This window comes from Cebus imitator, unplaced genomic scaffold (assembly GCF_001604975.1).
Source record: "Cebus imitator isolate Cc_AM_T3 unplaced genomic scaffold, Cebus_imitator-1.0 Scaffold881, whole genome shotgun sequence".
In the NCBI taxonomy this organism is placed as follows: domain Eukaryota; kingdom Metazoa; phylum Chordata; class Mammalia; order Primates; family Cebidae; genus Cebus; species Cebus imitator.
In genome coordinates, this window is record NW_016108196.1 from 136,933 (window position 1) to 164,117 (window position 27,185).

Sequence of the window (27,185 nt, forward strand, 5' to 3'; positions counted from 1 at the left end):
TGTTTAGGTGAGTGTTTTTGAGCCTGCAGATAATTTTGAGTGAAGAAAAAAAAATTTAATATTACTTTGACTTAAATTAATATGGTCAGTTATTTATTAAAGTTGTAAATGCAAAAATACTCTTTCAGTTCAACTTATAAATTTTATTATTCTATATATGTATCTAGGAAATGTAAACAAGTGTTTTTAAGGGATTTTTAAAAAACTTTTAGATTCAGGAGTACCTGTGCAGGTTTGTTATATAGGTAAACTGTGGGTCATGGGGGTTTGGTGCACAGATTATTCCATCACCCAGATAATAAGCATAACACCCAACAGGTATGTTTTCTGATCCTCTGCCTCTTCCCATGTTAAGAGATTTTTTATTAATGTTTAGACCCATTTATAAACTTAGTTCATTTTTCATCTTTGTACATTAAACTATATTTATAAATTACACATATTTAATTTCCTTTTTAAGTACTCCAATTATCTAACAAAACTTTTCTGGGCATCTTAATAACTTATAAATAAATAAACTGAACATAAATAACTTAGTATTTTTATAACTTCTTAAATATCACATTACTATGTTTAACCTCAGTAAAAGTCCTGCTTAATATCACCTGTCTAAATCAATTACTTAATTATACATTTAAATTAGAATTACAAATCTGATGAGAAATACTAATATATCTCATAAAAATAACAGTTAAACTGCACAGATGTCTTACCATAAAAATAGTAATAATTTGGGCTTCTTCTCTAAAACATTTCTGTATGGAATTCTAACTCTTTGTGGAGCTAGAAGACACTTATCTACTGGGGAAACATGAAATGCCAAATAGTTTGGGCAGTAGCTTCCTAGGCACCTTTAGGGGTATTTTCCTAGTGGACTGAGGTTCCTTAATAACCAGGAAAATCCCTTATAGAGATACTGACTGGCATCTTGTTTGTAAAATTCAATCCCAGTCTGTTCTATGGTATATCAAAGAACTGTATCAAAGCTTTTCCCATGGGTCTATCATGCCCCATGCTCCCTAGATTCATACATTCATTTTTTTCTCTTGTGGCATCTCACAAAAGCCAGCCACCCCTTAACAGGTGGCTAAGCCTCTTGATTTCACTCAACCAGTCCATTTTTGGCTTCATCATGTTTGAATTTATTCCATGTTTTTCCTGTCTTCGGGGCTGCAACTAGAAATAGAATTCCATCCTAGTGCATAAAGCATGACATCATCAGCCTCATAGTTACAGTTTTAGGTCTGCCAATGCAGAAGTAGTGGAATTCTATTCTGCAGATATGCATTGTTCATAAAATCCAAAAAAAAATACTATATTCATTGTAGGGTTAAAAAAAATGATATTTTTCAAGTAGATGCATGGGAACATTTAGATGAATCCTAGAATGCAAGATAAATTTTAATCACCTAAAATGCCAAGGGTGGCGTCCAGACCAGTTTCTCATCATGCTGCTCAAGTATACATCAGATTGGTAAATAAAATATTGGATTACAAAAGAGGAGGCATCAACTTTCAGTTTCGGCTCTGACACATGAAGAGCTTGTAGGGCATTGTTCTCACCTTTACAACAAGAAAATGCTGGAGGCCAGGCTCAGTGGTTCACACCTGTAATCCCAGCACTTTGGGAAGCCAAGGAGGAGGATAACTTGAGCCCAGGAATTCCAGACCAGCCTAGGCAAGAAGGCAAGACTTTGTCTCTGCAAAACATACAGAAATCAGCCAGGCATGGTAGTGTGCACCTATAGCCCCAGCTACTTGGGAGGCTGAAGTGGGAGGATCACTTGAGTGCAGGAGGTCGAGGCTGCAGTGAGCCATGATCATGCCACTATACTCCAGCCTGGGAGACGAAGCAAGACTCTGTCTCCAAAAAAAAAAAAAGAAAGAAAGAAAGAAAGAAAGAAAGAAAGAAAGAAAGAAAGAAAGAAAGAAAAAAAGAAAAGAAAAAAGAAAAACCTGGAAAAACTGAAAATCAAGAACTTTTCCTACAGAGAACTGAATAGATAGAGATAAACTAGAAATCTAGAGAGATAGATGACACAGTGAGACAACAGAGGTTGGCTTCTCTGGAGCAGAAGCTGCTGGGCCAGTGAAGTAGCAAGAACAAGTCAGTGGTAATTTTAGGACATTGCTGGTGGCTGAGTGTGGACTGGAGTGAGAGTGAGGAGCTCCCAAGGGCCACAGTCTTGGGGTTGTCTCCTCACACTTTCGCAGACTTTCCCTCTAGCAACCTTGCCAGATTCTCACAGTGATGATCAAACCTTCTCCATAACAAAGGTCTATTCTCCATGGAAAATTTAAAAAAAAAAAAAACAAAAAAAACTTTTCCAGAACTACATTCTGAAATTTTGTCTCACCTGCAAGGAATAAGTTCCTAACCACTCTGGTCCTCTCCAGCCTATAAGTCTGATCTAAGGGTGAAAAAAGAGCATAGTCAGGAGCAGGCTTCGGAGAAACGGATTAGAAATGGATTGAGAAAGCTGCAGCCAGAGAATGGAGCAGGGATGCGGCGTGGTCGTTGTGGGGACATCTGTGTACCTAGAGGAGAGAATGACACTTGGAAGGACACAGCCCTGAAATACAGGCCCAGAAAAGCACTGAGATTTAATCATGAGGATGGAACACCCCCCAGCCCTCACACCTATGACCACAAGAAAATCAAACTGTCAGACAACAGCAGAAAGCTGCAAAATCCCCCAATCTTTGGAAATTCAACAACACAGCACATTCCTAAATTATCCCATGGATCAACACAGAAGTCTCAAGAAAAATTAAACAATATTTTTAAGTAAAAATAAAGAGACATATTAAAATATGTAAGATGCAGCAAAAGTGGTATTTAGAGTAAAATTTATAGCAATAAATCCATATATTCAAAAAGAAGAAAGATCTCAGATCAAAAACCTAAGTCTATGTCTTAGACTAGAGAAAGAAATGAAAGAGGGGTCACTGTGACTGATCCCACTGACTTTACAAGATCAGCGCTATGGACTGCTCATTGCTTATAGATTTGATTATTCAGATAAAATTGGCCAATTCCAAAGTTAAACAAAGAGAAACTGATAAACTACATAGTTCTACATCCATTAAAAGAATTGAATAATTTTAAACCTTTAAAAAACAAAAAGCACAATGTTTAGATTGCTTCACTGGTAATTCTACCAAGCATTTAAAGGAAAACTAATTCCAATGCTACACAGTCTTACATGAAGCAAAAGCAGGGAGAATGCTTTCTAACTCATTCCATTACTCTAGCATTATTCTAATATGAAAAGTAAAAACATTGCAAGAAAAGAAAACTATGTATCATTATTTCTCATGAACATATGATGACAAATAAGTGTAGAAAAAGATTCTCACTATTATTTATCATTAGGGACATGCAAGTTAAAATGACCTTGAAATAGCTCTATGCATCTATTAGAATAGTTACAATTGGAAGATCAGATAATATCAATTGCTGGCAAGGATATTAAGTAAGAGCAACTCTCATTCATTGCTGGTGGGCATGCAAAAGTATAAAGCCAGCTTGACAGTTTCTTACAAAGCTAAATACAGTGTTGTCTTAGGATCCAGCAATTGTACACCTGGGTGTTTGCCCAACTGATTTGAAAATTTATGTCCACAAAGTATCTGCATATCAATGTTTATAACAGCTTTATTCATAATTGCTAAAAATTTGGGACCAGTCAAGCTGTCCTTCAACTGATGAATAAATACCCAAACTTTTGTTTGGTACATCTCTCAACAATAGAATATTATTCAGCTATAAAATAGAATGATGAGTCAAATCACTAAAATTACATTAAGTGCATATTAAGGGAAAGAAGCCAGTCTAAAAAGGCTAGATACTCTATGACTTCATTTTTATGACATTCTGAAAAAGACAAAAGAATAGAGTCAGAAAACAGATCAGTGGTTGGTAGGGATTTGGGGAAAGGAGGGAACTGAACAGCTTGACATTTTTAGGGAGTTGAGGATATTATGCATGGTAATGCAACCATGAATAGATAACGCTATGTATTTGTCAAAATTACAGACCCTTCCAGCAAAAAGAATGAATCTTAATGTAGGTGAATTAAAATGTAATTAAAATTTTCAAAAAAGCATTTCAGAGTTCATGGGATCCTAGGATGAAATGCAGACTGTGCAAATCATTCTAACTGTATTGCAAATGAGTTAAATGATTTTACTAATGGGGTGCTGACCTAAGTAACTTTGGAGATGAATGCAAGCTGTAAGACTAAAGGCAAAAGGAACTCTATATAAACACTGCATTCTGGTTGATAAAGTTGTTTCCAACAGGGACTTTTTTCTGAAAATACTGTACATCTATACTGTAATTAAACATGTAGGGCCCTGGGTGGCAGATCATGGGAGTTGGTTTCTCACTGTGAAGTGGAAAGTTACAAACAAGCGAGGGAACAGACTGGAATGAGCTGTGTGGTACTTGATTAGACTTAGAAACATCAGTATGAACTCATGTTTAGTTGAATAGAGGTACAATGGATACATATAGAAATATTTATAGGCATGTGTATATACATGTGTTAGTATACACACATTTTTAAAATAAATACACACTGATAAATATATCTATTAGTGTAAAATAAGGGATAAGTCTAAGATAAGCCCACACTGATATAAATAAATGATTGAATAAATAAATGGCGAGAATAACCAAATTTTCCTGACAAGAGAATTCCAAGTAATTTACGAAAGATACACCACCTCAAGCGATGAAGCATAACTCTCACTCCTTAAATGTGGGCTTTGCAGAGTGACTTCCTTCCAGAAAAGACAACATGGAAAGAGAAACTTTCCAGTGGAGAAACCTGACAAGCACCACCCTAGCCAGGTGGCCAAGATCAGCAGCAGCGGTGGTAAGCCCTATTGATAGCACATACCCTTGATATGATGTGGTGAGAATGGCACTTTACCTCCATGGCTTGCCCCATCAAAACTCTCATAAACTCAGCCTAAAATGGAAAAACAACAGATAAGTTCCAACTGAGAGATATTCTACCTGATCAGCATTCCTCAAGACTGTCAGTTATCAAGAAACCAGGAAGTCTGAGAAACTGCCACAGAGGAGCTTAAGAAGACATAATGACAAAATGCAGTATGGGATCCTGGATGGGACCTTGAAACAAAACGGGGACATTCAGTAGAAGGTAGGGACATCTGAACAAAGCATGCACTTAGTTAATGCATTAATAGTCATTCAGTAATTGTAACAAACATGCCACACTAATGTAAAATGTAAATGATGCAGGAACTGGATGCGGAGATGTAAAGTATAGGTGGACTTTCTGTGTTATTATCACAACTTTTCTATAAATCTGAATGTGTTCTAAAATATTTTTTATTCACTTTGAAAAACAGAAAAGGAGGTATCCTTCGAGGTGTACCGGTGAGGGTAGCCGTGGGGGAAAAGGGTGGTACTCTGCAGCTACAGACCTTAAAATACCTATATGATCTTAAGACAGAATCATCATAATTCCAATTCTAAGAAATACTATGGGAAGAACTAGAGACAGTTGCTAGGCATTTAGAAAACAATTTACCCCAAATGTTGTCTAGTATTGGTAAAACAGCATTTCCTACAAGCCTCAGTCTTGCGACAGGCCACAAAAATGGCCATTTTCCAAAGAATTGATCAACGTGCCATAAGCTGCCTTCCTCTATCTTCAGGAAGGTGAGAGCTGGGAGGGTGAGTCATTGTGCTGTGATTCTCACATGCCGCACCAGTCTTCTGGAAAAGCTCGAAGCCTTCCAGATGCTTTAGTGCTGAATTCTCAAGGACGTAGCCTCGGAATGGGGCAGAGTCAACCATGACACATTTTACCCCAGCATCTGCCTTTGATCCTTACATGATTTTCTTCCTCCCAGAGCCTAAGAAACTGCTAAAGAAAATGTGATAAATATATCATGAAATGCTATGCAGCCACAACACAGAATGACATCATATTCTTTGCAGGGACGTGGAAGGAGCTGGAGGCCATTATCCTTAGCAAACTAACAAAGGAACAGAAAATAAATACTACAGGTTCTCACTTATAAGTGGGAACTAAATGATGAGAACACATGGACACAGAGAGTAACAACACACACTGGAGCCTTTTGGAGGGTGGATGGTGAGAGGAGGGAGAGAATCAGGAAAAGTGACTAATGGGTATTAGGCTTGATACCTGGATGATGAAATAATATGTACAACCTACATAATAAACCTGTGCTTGTACCCCTGAACTTAAAATAAAAATTTGTTAAATTAAATAATTGCTGGAATATAAACAACATAAATGGCAAGTTAACTTTTGGATAGGTTAAAGCATCTGTATTGCTCTACTTGAAAGAGGTGTCCAAACATTGGAGTATGACTCTGGGTTCATTTGTTACAGCTTGGCACAATGTGTCTTTGTGGATGGCTGCATGGGTTTGGGACATTTTGTTGCCTCCAGGCCTCCTCACTCAGCTCTTATCTGTATCTATCTTTCTTTCACTTCATAACCAAGTAGAAAATATCATTTTAACATAGACTCTTTTCTGCTGCTTGATATCTCTCAACAGTAAAATAGGACCCCTAAAGAAATGCAAGGAAGTGAACTGAACTATCATCAACTCACTGTTCAAGACAGAAATTTCTGTTTCAACCCAAGAAAATCTGAGAACTTATAGAATTACAACAAATTAGCTACCAAGTAATAAATAAAATGATGTATTCCACATTTATGTCTGCACTTTGTCCCCAAATTCCCTGTGCATCTTACCTAGGTTCCTTATTGCAGAGGTCACTACCATTTAAAGAGAAGGTCAAGGCACAGGTTCTGAGGTCCTGACTGTCTGGCTTTGTATCCCAGCTCTGCCATGTACTAACTTCATCTCTTCCAGCCTCAGTTTCTCCAACTGTACAACAGAGATAATAAGAGAGCCCATCTCATTGGATAGATAAGTGGATGTGCAAGAGTTAATGCATATAAAACAATTAGTAAATAAGTGCTGTTATTTACATGTAGAAAGATTTTGTCAAGTCCATATGGGAATGGATATTTTCGTGTTAGAATCATTGTCTTTCAGTGTGAAAATACATCAGTGAAGTGATGGTTCTGAGATCTTTGTGAATAGTGCAGCAGCACCATCACACTTGTATCTGACTCCAAAGTGTTGGAGGACAGGGGACTTTCTTTGCCCTCTACTTTCTTCTCCCCTTAGTTCACACAAATTGAGTATCAGAGGACTGGGGAAAAGTATGGTTGTCTTTGTCTTCTCTCCATGGTCCCAACAGACTGTGTGGACCCCTGGGGTGATAGGTAGGTATAGGGAAGGAAGAAGCAACTGGCCTCCTGGAATACAGACACTTTTGTCAACAAGGTCTGCACTATTTCAGGATGGATGGCAGGTCCAGTTAACTGAGGAATCCAGGAAGGTACTGTTGAGTCCACACACAAAGAAAGGTGAAAGAGAAGATGCCATGACTTCTTTCCTATCTGGTAGGATTTTAGGCATTTTGAATAAAGAGAGGCTTAAAGGTTGAGGGTGGGAAAATTACAAGTTGTAGAGTATTTGAGAGTGGGAATGAATGTGGCTAAGGGGTTAAAGAGGCTGTGCTTGAGATCACAAGGGGAATAGGCTGGGATGGCAATATCTTGGGCTTGTTCCAAAGGGCAATGTGCAGACATGAAATGATGGTCAAGGTCAAGTGTTTGGAGCAGGTCTTGCAAACAGAAATGAAGGCAGTAAAGAGGAGGGAAATACAAGTCTGTATATGTGTACACTCATCAATCATCCACAGGCTTACATTGTTGGCAGGGGGATCTGAATCTGAGAATGGGCAGTGTCTGTCATGCGCTTGGCCTGGTCAAACTCCTGTGAACTGAAGAGGAGGTATATTTACCAGTGTTTCAGTGTTTACCAGTACACAACCTGAGTGTATGGTGTGTGTGCCTTGTGTGTGTGTCATGCGCTTCACCTTGCAGCATGCACAGTACCTCTTTAAAAAGGTAGTTTCTAATTCAAACCAACTTATACTTGTATCAAGAGTCCATAGAGACAATTACTTTTGGAATTGAATATTTGGATGACTGATAATTCAATTTAGGACAAAACATGGACTTGTCATCTTTTTTGAAGTGTCCTTTTTAATTTGAAAATTCACTGGCATTATAAATATGAAACCCAAGATGTAGCCTTAGCAATGGTTGTCCTAATAGCTGTCATTTGAGAGGATGCAATGTCTCTGACACCAATTTTAGAAAATATAAAAGCAAATTTTTATGTTTGTTTTTGACTATTGTAAAATCTTCAAATGCAGATTTAAGATGTCATGTATTGCCAATTATTGCTTTTTGCTCATTTGTGCATGAATATCAGCTTATGGAATGAAATTCTTTTTTGGCAATGTTATTGATAATCTCAGTGTATACAGTAGAAGGCTGCATTTCCCAAGCAATCTTTCCCCATCATAGCTCTCTTTCCATCAGTGTCATTGCCTCTAGCCAGACTTCCTATGTTTCTGATGAAATGTGAAAAATAAGCATATTCCTGCAAGGAAATTGTAATTGTTTTCAAATAAGAGCAAATTCCTTCCTTTCTTCTCAACTTTCACTTAAACAGTTCACTAAGTAAAAAACTACCAGAGATGTTTAAATGCCAGAGATATTTAAATATTAAATATGGTATCTGTATATCAACAGACTTATTCTCATTTGCAATTTAACCAGATCTTGTTTGAAATGGTGTTCAATGGTGCATCAGTGATAATCAACTAGTTAATGAAAGATTATACTGCTTCGGTTTCTTGAGGGAGAAAAATGGCTGTATCATAGGATATTAAAAGAGTTCAAATATTCTTTTTCAGTTAAAAAAATTCCCACCATTTTTATACTTAGCCAAAAGTTCTCACCATTCTCTACTTCAAATGTTGTTATGACGCTGTACGTTATTTTGAGAAATTCATTTTGCTTCGTCCTGATTTCATTCATTCTTCACTTCTCTGAAATCTAGGACATGCCAGTGCATTCCCCAGGGACCCCCAGCATGTGGGGTGGGGTAAGGATATCCAAAGCTCTCCCTCCTTCCTGATGGAGGCAGCCATCATATGGGCCTGTCTGAGCAGGTGGGAAGTACGAGATGGCATTTTTGAGCACCACCTGTTTTAGAGAGGCCCTTAAATATGTTCAATAGATGTTGTCATTCTCATACTCAGAAACCATTCTAGCCTTCCTAAGTGAATGAGAGTCACTTTCTATTAATGTTGTAGCTTTTAATAATTTCACATTGAAATATTGCCTAGGTCTTTTGTTAGATCATGCTAACAATCACTCTTGATGACCTAAAAGACAAAAAAAAAAAATCAATTTAGATAGATACATGGATGTGTCTGAGCACATGTGTTTCTAATTATAACAGAAACATGTATATATGATAGGACTGCCCAAAAAAAGGTAACTTGGAGTTTGGTTAAAGATGTTTAAAAATACTCTTCTGGTTCTGAGAAAAGCTGTCCTATTGGAGCTATTTTTTACCTGTGTTTAGGAAGCCCATATGTCATGTTTGGAGAAAACAATGTGTCTAAAAGCTGAAAATGACATTTCCCTTAGGACAGTAGCAGCTCGAATGAAAGTGGTGATGATGGCAAGTTGAATGTGGCTCAGAAATGACTTGAATAGGACTCTCAGGCTCAGGTGATGGGCTAGGCTCTAGGTCCTAGGACTAAAGAAAATGCTCAGGTGTTACCTGAGATTCAGGGCCCTGTAGCCCAGGATCCTCATGAAGGTTGCTCTGAGGGTGAATCTCAGGAGGTAACTCCAATTCTGAACCTTCCTCCTGGCTCCCACATCGGGAGTAGGAATTGAGGGCAGGCCTCCAGGCAGGTCTCCTGGTGTCAGGGGAGGAAAGAGAGGCCACACCAGGCATACTAGAGAAGGGAATAAAGGCTGGTGGGGATGCTGGAAGGGAAAGTCATCATGGGGAAAAGAATATTGAGCAAGGATCATTCCCAGGGATTAAAGTTTATTATATTTGTGGATTTGGCTCTTATTCTAAGAAACTTCCATCTTTAGATCTTTAATGCAGATCAGTATAGATTTCAAACTTTAAAATTGTCTCAATTGTATAGAAGGGCACTCTTTAAGATTTTTGACCTTAAGACAGCTTTATACTCTTAAAAATTCTTGAAGATCCCAAAGGGCTTTTGTTTCTGTGGGCTGGATCTATCAATAATTGCTGTACTAGAGATTACACTGAGATTTTTTTTTTAATGAAAACCATGACATATTATCATAAATACACTTCTTTCTTAATAAAAGAATAACTGTATTTTTAAAATTGGTGAGAAAAGGATGCATTATTTTACATTTTTTGCAAATCTCCAATGTCTGGCTTGTAGCTGCTTCTGCATTGAATCTGCTGTGATGTGTTGTTTTCATGAAGAAAATACAATTCACACAGAGGTGTAGCTGGACAGGGAAACCTAATAGCCTTTTCAGATCATTGTGGCTATTGCTCTTTGATACTACACCCAAATTTGGCAAGTGGTCGTTTTTAATGATTAATTCCCATGCAGAGCCAAAACCATATAAACAGCTTTTTCCTACCCTATTGCATTAAAATATATCAGTGTTTCTGGATCTTTTACACATGTATGATTTTATAACACCATGCATTTGTTTTTAAAAATATTTTATTCACTTAGTAATGTAGACATTACAAATGTTGATGCACTCCAGGATACAATACTTTTGAAAATCACATTTTTAATATCACTACTAATGTCGTGCAAAATTGTCTCTTTTTGCATTGATAAATATCAATTGATATTTATCAATATTGATAAGATATGATAAGATATGTTATTGATAAGATATGTTAAGCATATGGTGAAGAATCCATTTTCTAAAATCTGATTAGGACTTGAAAGCTCAAATTTTGCCACTAGCAACAAACACATTATTTTCCTTGAAGTGACAGGCTCACTTCATTCCTTTTGAGAAAATGTTTGTCAAATATCCAGACAAAAGTAGTTTATCAGTTTTTCTTTCAAGTAGAAATGTGTTCCATGAAGATCACAGCTGATCAGCTCACATTCAGTCCCATAATGGGGCTTTTTTTTTTTTTTTTTTTCACCAAACACATGGGAGCTGTGTATGTTTCTGCCATTCTGTCACACAGAATGCAACATCTCCAATGTCTGGCTCGTACCTGCTTCTGCATTGAACCTACTGTGATGTGTTGTTTTCAATGAAGCATATGAAGAAAATAAAAAGAGCGTTAAAAACACACACCCTCAATGGTTGAGATGGAATAAAATGAAACCATTTTCACTGCTTTGTCAAGGACACGCTGAAGTGAAGCTGCCGCGTCTGTTTTTGTTGCGAGTGTTGACGGACCATTGTGTAGACCACAGTGGCCATCAGGAAAGTTCGGTGCCACTGCCTTGAATCATATTAAGGCCCCAGCAGATGTGCCCATATTGCTTTTGTACTGTTGGCTAAAAAAGGCAAATAATTTTTTAGTGTTATTCTGAAAATAGCTCTGATCTTACAGATCCTTTGAAAAATTATCAGGGACCCTAGGTGTTGGCGGACCATACCTGAGAACAGTTGATATAAAACAATCTTATTATTTATATGTATATTTTATATATAATGTTTATTATGTATACAATTATCCTATGATTATTATATATGTATATTTTATATAATACATCTATATATGTGTGTGTGTGTGGTGTGTGTGTGTGTGTATATATATATATACATATATATAAATAAATAGTTGTAGCCTGGTGAGCACAGAAGGATAAATGACCACCTTCTGGTTGGGTGCTAGGGCGAACCTGTGGGTGCGGACTGCTCCCTTTCCTGCCGCTTTTCACACATGCACAGTACCTCTATCCACTTTAGGATGTGAGGAAAGAAGTCAGGTCCTGCATCTGCTCCTTTGGTCACAGTTAAGCAGTGAACTCTCATGGGCAGTCTCATATTGCTATTCTAATATATCCTCATCACTGTGTGGCGTCAAAATTGTGGAGACTTTTTATTAAAGATTATGAAATATTAGAGTTTATCATAGCAGAGTCAGCATAGCATCAAATTTCTTTATAATCTATTTATGTATCATGAAAGAAAACAATTTTAATGAAAAGGCAGGATAAACTAATTTATTTCTTGAATACCAAATGTCTTAACCGCAAAACCCAGGCTAAGGTTATCTTTACAAATACAGAATGTTTTCAGAGGAGACAAAATAGTTAATTCAGTGAATATTTTATTGTACAGTCCAGTCTGCATTTTTCGTCTACATTATATTTATTAACTCAGACATATATATTCACTTTCAATGAAACTCTACTGATGCTTGACTTGGTTATATTTGGAAATAGCTACCTGGGGTTGGTTCATGGAGAAGGAGGTAGCTGGCCACACACAATCAATGACTCTCCCTCAAATGTGCACAAGATGCTCACATCTTTCCAAAGTCTGCTTCCAGGACCCCAGGCCACAGTGGATGTGAGGGAGATAGGATGTCATGTTGAAAGGCAGATTTATATTGCTAAGGCTCCCATAGCACAGTTAAAACAAAAGATCAAATCTAACCTGGCAAAATGTTTAAAGCAGTTTACAGCTGTTTGTTAGAAAAAGTTAAGCCATTAACTCCTTAGAGAGCAATGATTCTGTTTTCTATTTGTCCACAGCAATTTAATATCTTTTATGGAAGTAAAAAATATTTATGTTTGAACTGCATCAAACATATTCAAAAAATGGTATTTAGTGTATACATATGAAAATGAAACATATGTAAGATTTTGACCTGTTGACATTAGTATTAATTTACAAACATATGATATTATATATGAAGTAGAATGCTGTCTCAAAAAAATCCATTTAACTTCACTTGTTGAGTATTGGTTTTATTAGTAAACATATAGAGAAACAAAAGAAATGATAATATGGAATGTTGGCAGAGATGCAAAAATATTTACATTCTGATATACCATTTGGTGGGAAAATTTTTTAAAGCAATTTGACAAAATATATCAAAAACCATAAATAATTAATGTCTTTTGACTCATTAATTTCACCCTTAATTATCTATACCAAAGAAATAGAAGGTATAGACAAATATTTACATAGAAAGAGTCAAGATAGAACTTTATAATAATAAAATATTGTTTCTCTCTAAATAGCCTAATTACATGACTGCTCCTGTGAATAGGGTGCATCAGCCTAATTCAATATTATGTAGTAATTTTAAATGATGGGTTTAAATAAGTTTCTTAATATAGGACGCAGTCATATGATATAGCTAAATTTTTAAAAAGCAGGATTTGACCACCATGATCAAGTAGGCTTTATCCCCAGGATGCAAGTTTGATTCAACATACACAAATTGATAAATGTGATTTATCACATAAACATAACTAAAGACAAAAACTACAGGATTATCTCAACAGATGCAGAAAAGACTTCTGATAAAATTCAACACTCCTTCCAGTTAAAAACTCTCAATAAACTAGGTATTGAAGGAACATGCACTAAAATAATAGAAGCCATATATGACAAATCCATAGCCAATATCATATTGAATGGGCAAAAGCTGGAAGTACTACCCTTAAAAACTGGCACAAGATGAGGATGCCCTCTCTCATCACTCCTGTTCAACATAGTATTGGAAGTCTTAGCCAGAGCAATCAGGAAAGAGAAGGAAATAAAGTACATCCAAATAGAAAGAAGAAGTCAAACAATCTTTGTTTGCAGATGACATGATTCTATATGTACAGAACTTCATAGTCTCAGCCCAAAGATTCTTCAGCTGATAACCAACTTCAGCAAAGTTTCAGGATACAAAATCAATGTACAAAAATCACTAGCATTCCTATACACCAACAACAGCCAAACCAACAGCCAAATCAGATAGGCAATCCCATTCACAGCCACAAAAAGAATAACATTCCTAGGAATACAGCTAACCAGGGAGTTGAAAGATCTCGGCAACAAGAATTGCAGAGCACTGCTCAGAGAAATCGGGGAAGACACAAACAAATGGAAAAACATCCCATGCTCATGTATAGGAAGAATCAATATCATTAAAAGGGCCGTACTGCCCAAATCAATTTGCAGATTCAGTGCCGTACCTATCAAACTACAAATGACATTCTTCACAGAACTAGAAAAAATTCTTTTGAAATTTGTATGGAACCAGAAAAAGAGCCTGAATAGCCAAAGCAATCTTAAGCAAAAAGAACAAAGCTGGAAGCGTTATGTTACCCAACTTCGAACTATACTACAGGGCTCCAGTAACCAAAGCACCCTGGCATGGGTACAGAAACAGGTTCATTGACCAATGGAACACAATAGAGAGCCCAGAAATAAGGTCACACATCAACACTCATCTGATCTTCAATAAAGCTGACAAAAACAAACAGTGCGGAAAAGACTCCCTATTCAAGAAATGGTGCTGGGATAACTGGCTAACCATATGCAGAATATTGAAGCTGGTCCCCTTTCTTACAACATATACAAAAATCAACTCAAGAGATATTAAAAATGTAAATGTAAAACCCAAAACTATAAAAACCCTGAAAGACAACCTAGGCAATACCATCCTCAACAGAGGAACAGGCAAAGATTTCATGGGGAAAAAAAAAAAAACACCAAAAGCAGTCACAACAAAAGCAAAATTTGACAAGTGGAATCTAATTAAACTTAAGAGCTTCTGCATACCAAAGGAAATAATCAACAGAGTAAACAAACGGCCTACAGAATGGGAGAAAAGATTTGAAAACTATGCATCTGATACATGTCTAGTATTCAGGAACTTAAGCAAATTTACAAGAGAAAAACACCCCATAAAAAGTGGGCAAAGGACATGAACAGACACTTCTCAAAAGAAGACATGTAAGTGGCCAAGAAGCATATGAGAAAAGTTCAATATCGCTGATCATTAGAGCAATGCAAATTAAAACCACAATGAGAAACCATTTATACCAATCAGAATCACTATTATTAAAAAGTCAAAAAAATAACAGATTCTGGGGAGGTTGTGGAGAAAAAGGAATGCTTATACACTGTTGGTGGAAGTGTAAATTAGTTCAGCCATTATGGAAGACAAGTGGAATCTAATTAAACTTAAGAGCTTCTGCATAGCAAAAGAAATAATCAATAGAGTAAATAAACGATCTACAGAATGGGAGAAAACATTTGAAAACTATGCATCTGATAAAGGTCTAGTATTCAGGAACTTAAGCAAATTTACAAGAAAAAAACAAACATCCCATTAAAAAGTGGGCAAAGGACTTGGTGATTCCTCAAACACCTAAAGACAGAAATACCATTTGACCTGGCAACCCCATTACTGAGTATATACCCAAAGGAATATAAATTATTGCATTGTAAAGATACATCCACACATATGTTCACTGGAGCACTATTCACACTAGCAAAGACATGGACTCAACTTAAGTGCCCATCAATGATAGGCTACATAAAGAAAATGTGTTTGTTAAAAATGGTTGCTTCTCTCCAGATTACACTTATGAGTGACATAGTTTTGTGCTTTTTTATACTGTTCCACATTATTCAAAGCTTCTGCATTTAGCTTCTATTCGTTTGCAATCAGAAAAACATAATCAAGAAATGTAATAAAATATTTAGACATATACATAGTTTTCTGAGATGTCAAACATGAAATAATCTTGAAATGATGGAAATCTTTGTCATGGCATTTTTGAGAAAGGGATAACAGATGTCCTCTTTCAGGAAGTCAGGTTGTGTTTTAGAGTAAGAGGAGAGAAATCTGTCCAGTGGGCCTTTTTCTGGCCTAGGAGTGGAATCATTATTTGTGTTCAGTTTTTTGGACCCAGTGGTCTTTGTTTTCCACTTAGGGTAACCAACTTTGAAAAATCGTGCAAATAACATCAAATTCTCGGCTAGGAAAAGACATTGGTTGCTTAGCCCTGCCAAGGTGCCCTGTCTGTCCCATCATGTTCTAACAGGGCAGCAGCTCCAGGTGAGAGGTGGGGCAGTGGCTGCCTTCTCATGAGGGCACTGGTTGGCTGTGAAAGTGGCCTCCTGGCCTCACTGCTGGGTGTTACCTGTGCTGCTGTGAGCACAGTCCCATCTGCCAGGTGCAAAATCTGCTCTATGATGAACTATTCAAGTAACTTTCCTTGTGTCTGCATAAATCTAGTTTAAACAGTGTATTGACATTTTTCTATACACACAGTTCTCACTTTGGTTTTGTAACTGATGACAAATTAATAAGTGTTGATTACAGATATCCAAGTAGATAAGTCTATTATTTCAATGAGGATTCTAAACTAGGCAGACTTTGCCTCTAAAGGCTTTTAAAAACTTTTTCTTAGGAAGCAACTAGTTTAATATAAATTTAATTTAAAAAATGGATCATTGGCTAGGTGTAGTTGTTCATGCCTGAAATCCTGGAGCTTTGAGAGGCAAAGATAGGAGGATCACTTGAGGCCATAAGTTCAAGACCAGCCTGGGCAACACAGTGAAACTCTATTCCTAAAAAAAAAATTTTTTTTTTTTTTTAAGAATTAGGCAGGCATGCTGACACACGCCTATAGTCTTAGCTGCTTGGGCAAGAGGCAGAGGCAGGAGGATCACTTGAACCCAGGAGCTTGAGGTTGCAGTGAGCTATGACCTTGCAATTGCACACCAACCTGGGTGACAGAGAGAGACCCTGTCTCTAAAACAAAAACAAAATTAAAAAGGCTGTTTTTTCATAGGAGGCCAAAAGAAATCATTGCATGTCTTGACTTGCTTAGCACTTGTTCTAAGGAAGAAATATTGGCATGAAATTCATGTTTATAACTGGGTCCTTCCCATAGTATTCTTGAGCACAAATATCAAAGTTATTTTTAAAAATGGAGAAGAAAAGGAGCAGTTTCACCCTTTTTATGCAACATACAGGCAAAATGGCAGTCACTTATGATTGATTTGTTCTACCTGTTTAGCATGCAGGGACTCCCCATAGTGGTTTTTAAATTAATTAATTAATTTTTTTTCTTTCATTAGTTTTAATGGTGCAGGTGGTTTTTGGTTACATGGATGAATCGTGTAGTGGTGAAGTCTAGTATTTTAGTGTACCTGTCACCCAAGTAGTGTACATTTACCCAACTGGTAGCTTTTCATTCCTCACCTCCCTCCCACCCTCCCCCTTCTGAGTCTCCAATGTCCATAACACTACTCTGAATGCTCTTGCATACCTATAGCTTAGCTCCTGCTTATAAGTGAGAGCATTACATAGATAGATAGATAGATAGATAGATAGATAGATAGATAGATAGATAGAGATATAGATAATCACAGTTTCTTTTTGTTTTGTTTTCTTGAGTCTTGCTTTTATGGTTTTTTTTTTCCTTTCCAACTGTTATTTTTGGTTCAGAGGGTACATGTCCAGGGTTTTTACATGGGGAAGTTGTGTATAGAGCACATTTTCTTTAACTACTCATGGTCAAGAGCACTCAGGTTGATTCCATATCTTTACACTTGCAAATTGTGCTGTGGTAAACATGTGTGCAGGTGTCTTTTTGATACAGTGATTGGTTCATGAACTTGGGAACTCCAGAGTTTGATGCATATATATTTAGAATTGCTATATCTATCTTCTTATTTAATTTGTCCTTTTATCTTTATATAGTGACTTTTTTTTTTTTTTGGCTGTTGTTGCTTTGAAGTCTGTTTTATTTGATATCAGAATAGCTACTCCTCCTTTTTGGCTTCCTTCACAGGAAATATCTTTTTCCACCCTTTACCTGGAATCTATAAGAATCCTTGCATTTCTCATTTCACCTTCAGAGGCAGACAAGTGGACTGCAAAGGACTCATGTGTCTCCCATGCTCTCTGAAAAGAACTCCCATTTCTCCTGTGAACTTGGCCACCTCCCATTGCGCTTCACACTCTCATTTCACCTTCAGAGGCAGACAAGTGGACTGCAAAGGACTCATGTGTCTCCCATGATCTCTGAAATGAACTCCCATTTCCCCTGTGTACTTGGCCATAGCGCTTCACACTTTTTTTTTTTTTTTTAAAGACCTGGGCAACAGGGGAGTGTCCAGGTGAGGGCGGGGCCGGTTCGGGGCGTGGCTAGTGCGCGCGGCCTGGTGAATTCTGGGGTCTGGGGCGGGGCTTGGACTAAACTGGGCGGTGTCCTGGACTGGTGGCCGACGTGGTTACTGTGTTAAGTGTTAAGTGGTGTTTCCCGACGACAGCAGTGTAGGCTGCTGCTCATGGCATCTTTCAAAGGGTCTGTGGTTTCCTTCAGTTTTTCCATTACCTTCCTGTGTTACTCCTTGGAAAAAAGTTCACAGTGTGAATCTCTACACGCTATGTTGTCTTTCCGAGTGGAAAAGGCATCTAACAATGCCTGTATACCATCATCTTGGAAATACAAAATAACAAGAAAACCCCAGTTTAAATATTATCAGCCAGCACAGAATCTTTTTTATAGGCTCCAAAATATACCAGATGCAAACTTCATGTTTTATCTTGATTACATACGCCACTCTTTAGAGTCTCACCTAACTAATACTCAGTAAGAATGTCTTAGAACACAGGCTCCCATGTTCATGAGTGCATTAAATATTCTTATTTCCAAAGTGGCTTGTTGATAGCTATGACTAGCTGGAGAGAAAGCAGCATTTATAGCCTAAGTGGGCTGGGCAGCAAATTACCTGAAATCCTTAGGAGCAGGGACAGAAAGAATGCCTTGTTCTCCACGCCCAGGTGTCACTCACTGCCTGACGTCTTGTTTTGTGTGTTTGCTGGGTTTTCATCTGTCTAGGAAAGGAAGCTCTGTGGGGACAATGACTCCAATGAGTGTTTCTTCCTTGATTCCTCACCCTGCACGTGTGGATTTGAGTGGCCTCCAAATGACTGGACCAAGGGCCTTGGGTACCAAATAGAAAAGAAGATGTGGAAAGGATGAGGGACCCAGGGGTTTTGTCTTTGGGGGAAGAGCCCTGTTACTGACCCTTATCTCCTTATATCCCTATGCTGGAATATCATAAAATTCCCCAAGTCAAAACCCATAGTCCTGCATGTCTGGGAGAGGCTGCCTCAAGGAATCCTCCTTGACTTATTTTCATAGAGAAGGAGCCCCCCCATCCCTGTCATCCTTAACATCCTTCTAGCTTCTCCCAAACTCCATCTCTAAGCCAGGTGCCCCTTTGCTTCTAGAAATAATCTGCAGTGGCTGCCTAAGATGTCTTCTGCGTGGAATCCAAACAAAAAATGTAATAAGTTAAATTGGATTTTTCTGCAATCATGTATTGCTCATGTCTGCATTATAGATACCCAGGTGTACACATGAAGGTAAGCAATTAGCAATGATAGTGGAAACAAGACTTCCTAACAGGTATTTTGGTGGAAACTTGAAAGCTGTTTCTAAAGCTGTTTATTCATGCAAACCTCATCACACTCCTGACAGCAAACCTGTGTGTGCACAGGGGTGGGCAGGAGGCCATGAGGTAGCAGCAGGGTTCTTCACCCTGTGGCTCACTCACAGTCCACTCTTTAACCAGGTCTTATTATGTCCATGCTTCTGGGGTGACTAAAATGTACCCTAGAAGCCTTGATACAAAATAAAGCAAACATGGAATATAAAGTTTAAAAACATGAAATCATAAGTAAATGTTTTATGAAATAAATTTTTCTATACTGTTCAAATGATCTTGAAGACGACATTTGTTTCTTAGGCCTGCCCTACAAGGTGACCACGACTGAGTGGCTTAAAACAGTGGAAGGCCGGGCGTGGTGGCTCATGCCTGTCATCCCAGCACTTTGGGAGGCCAAGGCAGGTGGATCATGAGGTCAGAAGATCGAGACCATCTTGGCTGACATGGTGAAATCCTGCCTCTACTAAAAATACAAAAACTAGCTGGGCGTGGTGCTGCGTGCATGTAATCCCGGCTACTCAGGTGGCTGAGGCAGGAGAATCGCTTGAACCCAGGAGACAGAGGTTGCAGTGAGCCAAGATTACACCACTGCACTCCAGCCTGGTGACAGAGCAAGATTCCATCTCAAAAAATAATAATAATTTTTTTAAAAAACAATAGAAATTCCTTCTCTCACAGACATCTGAAATCAAGAAGTCAGGAGGACTGTTGCCTTCTGGAACCTCTGAGGGCGCATCAGTTCCTCACCTCTCCCAGCCTCCAAAGGCTCCCTCAGCCCTTCACACTTCCAAGCCTGTGGCTGCCTCACTCCAGTCTCAGCCTCTACCTTCACATGGCTTCTTCCTTGTGTCTCTGTGCCTTCTCCTTTTCTGTCTATTATAGGACACTCTTCTTCAGTGGATTTGGGACCCATCCTAATGAAGGATGACCTTATCTATAGGTTCTTACTTTAAATTAAATCTGCAAAGATTCTATTTCCAAAGAAGGTCCTACTCTGATATTCCAGGGGGTAGGATGTTGATATATCTTTGAAGGACCACAATTCAATTTACTAAAGGGATGAAAATTAAAGTCAAAAATATCAATCCCTGAAAAAACCTACTTTATTGCCAACCACGTAAATTGCTCTTTGTCACAATATACAACAGAGACCTCACAAACCTCGGTGTTTTTGGTGTGAGAATGGTAAAAAAAAAAAAAAAAGATAGAAAACAGCCTAAAATAAGCACAGAGATGTGTCATTGTGTTACTGGGGAAGGATGTACTGTCCGAGTGATTGGTTCATGATGAAATGCAAAGCAGCTTTCCTAAGATCATTTTCCAGGAAGGATAGCATCCTAAAAACTCAACACAAGATGCTGTCATGAGTAGGGCTTTTCAAGCCTTGTTTTGTAGCTAACTGTCTCCCCTCTCTGGTACTGTGTTGATTATCTGAACAATTTAACTTCATTAGATTCTTTGAGGAAATGAATTCGATTGATTTGTCTTTAGGATACTGTCAGAGAGAGTGATAAATGGGCTCGTGGTACCTTAGAAATGTCATCCTTTCTTGATCTCCTGAAGGTCCATCATTATTTATTATGAGATCCATGTGAATATGGGGTCTGTGCACAGCAATAGAGGACCATCACTACGTAGCTCCCCTTATGTGGCCACACCATCATGGAACTTTCTAGGAAAGGGCTTACTCCACAGCAATGCCAAGGGTCGTTGCTGTCATCTCCTCCCTCCCGATCATTCAACGCTCTGGCAAAATCACCACAGCCTTGCTCCTCAGCTCAGACACTGCACTTCACATCAACCAAATATGTAAGACAAATTACTTGATGGGAATTGTAGCCTTTCCTCCTCTCAGTAGACAGACCCACAGGGGAAGCCAAAAGACTACCCCTAGAGGGCTGGGTGTGGCTAGAACCAGAGCAGAGGGCAGTGAAAGCCATTGCAGCATTGAATGGCACTGCCCAAGCTAGTGGTAGGGGGGTGGGGATTCTGACCTTGCCTTCCATTTCCCACCCTAATACTTGCCATTGATTGGCCAGGATTGCCTCTGTTCCAGAAGGAATATGGACAGGCCTTCTTTTGCATCTGTTTGCTTTTTTTTTTTTTTTTTTTTTGTTTTCATAGCTTCAACTCCTTTGAGACTGGCACCTTCCTTCTCCAGATTCCTTGATGTGCTCAGTCAAGTCACAGACAAATCTCGCTGCTCTGGGATGAGTCTATACCCCTAAAGTGAAGGTTGGGAAAACTGAGAGTCATGGAGCATCAAAAGATAGCTATGGTTCTTGCCACAGAAAATCACCTATATACATATGCCTCAAACCAATCACCTGAGCTGCTTCTGTGGTCATCTGAGAACCCATGGAACCTTGGCTAGGAATTCCTTTATAAGGTGAACATTTCTGCTCTAAGCCAGGGCACAGATGACTTAAATAATGTAATCGGTAAAGTTAAAATAAAAGTGGAATACCAAAATCTAAAGCAAAATTCCATTTTGAACTAAAGAAATAAAATGCATTCTACAGGCTACACAATTTGACTTCAGTGTGTGAAGAATAGGATGTTGACTTCTCCTCAGAATTCTTAAGTATCAAAACCAACTTCATGTTCAATCTAAACACTGTAGCTATCCTGGTCTCAGTCTTACCTCTGCAGTCTAGTTGCTGGGAGTCACCTTCAGCAGCTCCCATGTGCCACTCAAGGTTAGGCCTCTGTATTGTTCTCTATGCTTTGAGCACCCTTGCCCCTTTGCAAAAAAGAAGTTGCAGAATTGGCCAGATGTGTTGACTCACACCTGTAATCCCAACACTTTGGGAGGCCGAGGCAGGCATATCATGAGGTCAGGAATTCAGGACTAGCCTGGCCAACATGGTAAAACCCCATCTCTACTAAAAATACAAAAATCAGGTGGGCATGGTGGCACATGCCTGTAATCCCAGCTACTCTGGAGGCTAAGGCAGGAGAATTGCTTGTACCTGGGAGGCGGAAGTTGCAGTGAACAGAGATTGGGTCACTGCACTCCAGCCTGGGTGACAGAGCAAGACTCCTTCCCCCACCCCACCCCCCCAAAAAAAGCTGCAGAATTTCAGTCTCCCACAACAAAACACACACACATTTGTGTAGCAGCTACTATGTGTCAACAATTGGGGTCTACACAATTAAGATATCATCTTTAACCTCAAGCAATTTACAGTCTGGAGGGCAATGTTAGAGGAGAAGAATGAGGTACAGATAAAAATGCCTATTGGCAGAGCACGCAGTGGAAAGTGTGATAACACTTCTAGATAAAATGCAGTCGGTCCATAGGCATTTGGTGAGAATCAGCATGTCTTATGCATCATGGTCTGTACCAAGGACAAGTCACTGCCTTTGGAAATGTTCAACTCATGTCCTGATGGATAGGCAGATAGGTCTACACATCAAAAATGCACGCCTTGCCGCACATTGATGAAAACAACAAAAATTTAAAAAAATTATAATGCCACATGCAGCCAAAGCTGAGGAGAAACTGAGTCCCCCATGCATTGCTGGCGGGGATATAATAAAGTGCAGCCATTCTGGAAAACTATTTGGCAGTTTCTTACAAAACTAAATGTGCACTTACCATGTGGTCCAGCAAGTGTTCTCTTGAATATTTATCCCAAAGAAAAATGAATTTATATTCACAAAATAAGTTTTATAGAAATGCCCATAGGAGCTCTATAGTAGCCAAAATCTGGAAAAAAAATCAATGACAAAATAAATGCTTCTCACAGATGAAGGGCTGAAAAAATCTATTGTCCATCCTTAGTTTGGAATACTACTCAGCAATCAAAAGAAATGAACTGTTGACACATACAATAACCTAGATAGTCCAAAGGGCATTATGCTTAGTGAAAAAACAGTCAACTTCCAAGGTTTTGTTTATAAAACATTCTTAAAATGATAAAACGGCAGAGGTGGAAAATACCTTAGTGGCTAATAGGGGACAGGGACAATGGGTAGGATGGGGCCAGGTAGAAACACAAAGAAATAGGGACAAGGAGTTCTTCTGTGATGTGGAACAGTTCCACATTTGTTGGTGGTGGTGGGTGCATGGACCTCTAATGGGATAAAGTTAAACGGAAGTGTACACCTACACATATCCACAAGCATATACACACAGATGAATGTGGGTTAAAAAATGATGAAGGTGGCCAAGCGCAGTGGCTCACCTGTAATCCCACTACTTTGGGAGGTGGAGGAGGGTGGATCACCTGAGGTCAGGAGTTTGAGACCAGCCTGGCCAATGTGGTGAAACCCCATCTCTACTAAAAATACAAAAAAATTAGCCAGGCGTGGTGGCACGCACCTGTAATCCCAGCTGCTGGTGAGGCTGAGGCAGGAGAATCATTTGAACTCAGGAGGCAGAGGTTGCAGTGAGCTGAGATCATGCCACAGCACTCCATCCTGGACGACAGAGCAACACTCCATCTCAAAATAAATAAATGAATGAATGATTACAGTATCTACTCTAGTGAATGATGTTAACTGGGAATGTTCCCATGTAGGTTTCCTGGCTCTGATATTGCACCACAACTATGGAAAATCTTAACAGGACCAGAAGTCAAAGGACACACAGGACTCTGTACTATTTTTGCAACTTCCCAGAAGTCTATATTGCAAAATTTTAGCTTTGTAAAAGTAATGCCAAAAGACAAAAGGTGCATATATACAATAAATGTGATATGTAATTAACACGTTGTGAGAGTTCAGAGAAGGGAGAGCGCCTTGTAGAGGTAAGGTCAGGGAGGGCTCTGCAGAGGAGCTAGGACATGACTTTGATACGAAAGGACAAGTAAAATCCAGCTCGAAGAACTGGAGGTAATTTTCAGAATGGCAAAATAGTGCCGGCCAGTCATACCTGGAAAAGAAAAACTATGTTCCCTGACCACAAAATAGGGGATGGGGGAGGTGGAGAAACATGCCAGTTATGTTCAAGTGCTGAGGTGGAATGCCTGGGTAATGAAGGAGTTAGTGTGCAACTGGAAACATAGCTTGCAGCAAGATTATAAAATATCTTAACTTCTAAGCTGTGAAAATTGAGCTTAATCTGCAAATAGCAGGAGACATTGTAAATTGCAAGTGAGAGGACATCATACTGGAAGTCGCATGTTAGAAAACTGAGTCTGGCAGAGCCCTAGGATAGCCTGGAGTGGGGACATAGAGGAAGGCAAATGACCGATGAGTTATAACGCCATTTCACAGCCCAGCACAGGCATCCTGATTATGGCTTGCACTAAGCTGATGGTCACGGGACTAGAAGGGACAAGTCTAATTTAAAAGATGCTATGAACATTGACCAAAAAGGACCAGGCCACTGATTGCCTTGGGGACCTGGAATCCATCCAAGGAGGAGCTTGGGACAGGAATAGAGACAGAGAAAGCTTGGAAGAAAAGGTGCCACATTTCATCTGGCTCATGCTGATTGTAAGGGGATGGTGTGCCTTCCAAATGGAAGTACCTGCCTGACATCCAGAAATGGGAGTTGGCAGCTCAGGAGGGGGTGGGCAGGGCTTTATAAGTAATAATCGAGACAGCCCAAGCAGGTCAGATCACCAAGGGTAAGAGTGGAAAAGAGAGCAGAAGAGGAAGAACAGAAATGTAGGTGCCCTTTGTATGCAGGCACTGCCATGCAGTGTCTATGAAATAAGTAGTTTCTCACTTCATCCAGGCTTCTTGGCATTTTGTTCAAAGCCTGGCATTATCCGGGACAGGTCCAGGGTTGACCATATACTCTGCATTACCTTCTCACTCATCCTCCCCCACTGCTTCCTTAACAACTTCCTACTCCTCACTATTGTCAAGGCGGAAGCATGTGCAATTCACTTCACCAACCATGGCAACCAGCTCTGAGAGGCCCAGGTAGAAGAAGATGAGGGGAGAATCACTCATTGTCCAAGTGGCTGCAGACAGCCTCCCTGAGCCAACAGAACCTCACCTCTACAATTAATCCTGAATGCCAGTTCTCAAAATAGTGCCCCCTCATTTTGCTGTCAGCTATCTTGCTCTTACCTTGCTCTTACCTTCTCTTAGAGTTTCTGAAAAGAAATCACAATAGCTCAGACCTTATCTTTGGGGGCTGTTTGCTTTGAGGGCTTTTTTCTTAGTTGCATGCTTCCTATTGCCAGCAAATGTTTCTTAATCTCCCTAGAGGATCAGGTTGGCCTGTTTTAGATTTTTTAAATGAGAGGTTGAGAGAAGGGAGGAGAGGGGCAGTGAAATCTGCAGCTGCCTTTCCATATTTGTGCCTCGCAACCCAGGGGGATTTTGTGTAGGGCTAAATGGAACCCCCTATGTTCCATTTATGGAAACAGTTATGTTAGGAGATCTTTCTGCATGTTCTCATCATACTCAATATGTTCCTTCACACATACACTGGAGAGGAAATGTTACTTCTTTCCCCAGCTGTTCCCTGCTGAGTAAGAATTCCTGACCACGTGAGAATATGAGGGCATGCGGCACTCCAAGATCCTTGAGGAAAACAATGAAAGCAACGGCTCAGTGGGCCATTCTCCATGCCCAACCGAAGAACCTTTGTGCTTCACTGCCATTTTCTGTGACAACGGAACTGTGGCCTGGTTTAGCCCAGAAATGTAGCCTCTGGAAGAGTCTTCAGTCTACACTGAAAGACATTTCAATGCATGTTTTTCAGGTGGACAGACACTGCTACTCAATTTTTTTTTTTTTGAGACAGAGTTTTGCTCTTGTTGCCCAGGCCTGATTGGAGTGCAGTGGTGCAATCTTGGCTCACTGCAACGTCTGCCTCCCAGGGTTCGAGCTATGCTCATGCCTCAGCCTCCCAAGTAGCTGGGATTACAGGCACCTGCCTCCACCACACCCAGCTAATTTTTTTATATTTTTAGTAGAGTCAGAGTTTCACCATATTGGTCAGGCTGGTCTCGAACTCCTGACCTCAGGTGATCCACCTACTTGGCCTCCCAAAGTGCTGGGATTACAGGCATGAGCCACCACACTTGGCCAATACTGCTCGAATTTGAACCAGGAATATTTGTTGATGAGAACATATACTAAATCCATTACTCCATTGATTTCATTTTTATTCCATTGATAATGTATTATAGGTATTATTAGGAATGAAATTGAGTCTCCCCCTAAAATTTGTATGTTGGAGCCCCAACTCCTAATGTGACTGTATTTGAAGATAGAGCCTTAAAGAAGTGATTAAGGTAAAATTAGGTCATAAGTGTAGCTCTCACCTAATCTGACTGGTGTCCTTCTGAGATGAGATTAGCTGTAGCCACACACACAGAGGAGTGACCATGTGAGGGCACAGCGTGAAGATGGTTATCTGCCGACCAAGGGGAGAGGCCTCAGTAGGAACCAGCCCTACCAACAACTTGATCTTGGACTCCCAGCCTCCAGGGCTATGAGATAATACAGTCCTATTATTGAGACCAGCCAATCTGTGGAAATTTATTATGGCAGCCCTAACCAGAAAAACACAGGTATCTTTTGGAGACTTTACATAGAGTTTTCAGTGTTTTGGGGGCTGAATAATATTCCATTTGTACTTTTTAAGTAACTGTGAATATTTATGTTGTGCCTAAAGGCTCCTCTACTCATTAAGCTTGCAAGGAACATCCTAATACATAAACCATGCACATTTATCTAATTAACTTCCTAGGATAAAATGCAAGAAAAGGAATTACAGGGTCAAAAGATGTGCTCGTGCCACATAGTTTTACACCTGGCCAAGCCGGCTTCCCAGAAGGCTGTACCACCTGGCAT

The 27,185-nt window shown here is 39.3% G+C and overlaps 1 protein-coding gene and 1 pseudogene across 1 annotated transcript in view; one reads left to right on the plus strand and one right to left on the minus strand.

The window, feature by feature from the left end:
* LOC108298072 overlaps positions 1 to 5,836 on the minus strand; it is a 45,548-nt pseudogene extending 39,712 nt beyond the window's left edge.
* The window catches only part of LOC108298073 (Down syndrome cell adhesion molecule-like), a 210,908-nt gene that overhangs the window by 109,981 nt on the left and 73,742 nt on the right, over positions 1 to 27,185 (plus strand). The gene's annotated exons all lie outside the window — the stretch shown is intronic.